Raw genomic sequence first — 1,450 nt, forward strand, 5'->3', positions numbered from 1 at the left:
ACTTTTTTTCCTTACAAGTTTTGTTTTTATTATATACTGGTTTTTCCCCATTTTCTGAATAATAGTAAAACTCAAAAATATGACCCCCAAATGAAAGGTGTTTGGGGCCATGAAAAGTACTGAACAAATGTTAGGAGACATTGTGCTTTTATTGTAAATTAAGCAGTTCAATAGATAGGAAATTAAAAGGAAACAGCAATAGCCCTAGGGCAGGAAATGTAATTGTCTTCAGAGCTGGTCTTTCCTGTGTGTGACTTTCCTTCCCCCTATTTTTGTCTGGTTGGAGAGAACTGCAACTCTACTTCTGGAGCTTGGTGAACACATAATCCTGCGTTTCATAGTTCAATGCCTGCCAGTCCAGGATATTGGGTTTGATGTAGATACACTGATGTACAAACCAATCTCTTCTGGGGACAGCACAGAATCTCGGATGTACCAATCTCCAACGTCACCCACAAAGGACTGGCTCTTATCAAATCCTCCTCCATAGGAATCCTGCTCCTGCCCCAGGACTATCTTGGGATGAGCTCCAGAGAGTAACCCTGCCTCAGCCCCTTTCTCACCAAAGGCTTTGTGTTGACTCAAAGCTCAGCAAAGCCTGAGGAGGACTACTAATTGGCACAGCTGTGCACCAGGGTGAGGAAGTCCTCATAGACTTTGCAGAAAATCTTGTCACCCTCAATGATAACATTGTCCCTCCAATTCCAGGCTTAAAAATGATCATCTCATTGCTCTTGGCCTGGATGCTGTAGGAGAAGAGGCTGTCGGCACGGAGAAGTGAGTGCAAGCACAAAGGCACACACTGAAGTTCTGCTGAGGTTTCTCCAGCTGTGTGATCAAGCTCACATGAGCATTACTAGATCCTTTAGGAAAAATAAACACCTCCCCCCTCATGTCTGTGAAAGAAAGAAAGGAATAAAATAATCTTCACCTAAAACGTGAACAGGAAAAATCATAAATTCAACCTTGTATTCAGCAGCTTCTTGTCTTTCCTTCCCATGGTCTATCCCTCCCATCTCCACCTCCTCTACCACACATGCACATGTATCCCTGAACTTTCAGCCTGTCTGAGCAAAGGTTTCTGGGAGACTGGCGAGAACAGAGACCCAAAGCAGCAGCTTGTCCATGTTCTTGGCCTGGGGCTGTTACAGCAGCAGCGGTGACCAGGATGAGGGTACAGACAGCACAGTGATTATCTACCCAACTTCTGACCCAGTTATGTAGAGATTCACAATCTTAGACCTCAGGTTATTCAGAGTTTATATGCACCTATGAGTAAGAGTGGGGGATGGAGAGCACCAATAATGTGTGAGTGATTTTCCAGGCCTGCCCCCTGGTGCCAACAATCAGAGCTACTGATGGGGAAGGAGAGGTGGGGCCTCGGGCCGGGAAATCAACGGGAGTTATTTATTAGATACAGGGGACGACCAGAGCTCCAACCCTCTATGAC

The 1,450-nt window shown here is 45.4% G+C and overlaps 1 pseudogene; it reads right to left on the minus strand.

Annotated features, from left to right (window-relative positions):
• Positions 1-298: 298 nt before the first annotated feature.
• On the minus strand, positions 299-1,127 carry LOC106803941 (serum amyloid P-component-like; annotated as a pseudogene).
• Positions 1,128-1,450: the final 323 nt, after the last annotated feature.

Source organism: Ceratotherium simum, chromosome 2 (assembly GCF_057802395.1).
Source record: "Ceratotherium simum simum isolate JZ-2026a chromosome 2, ASM5780239v1, whole genome shotgun sequence".
NCBI classification, from domain to species: domain Eukaryota; kingdom Metazoa; phylum Chordata; class Mammalia; order Perissodactyla; family Rhinocerotidae; genus Ceratotherium; species Ceratotherium simum.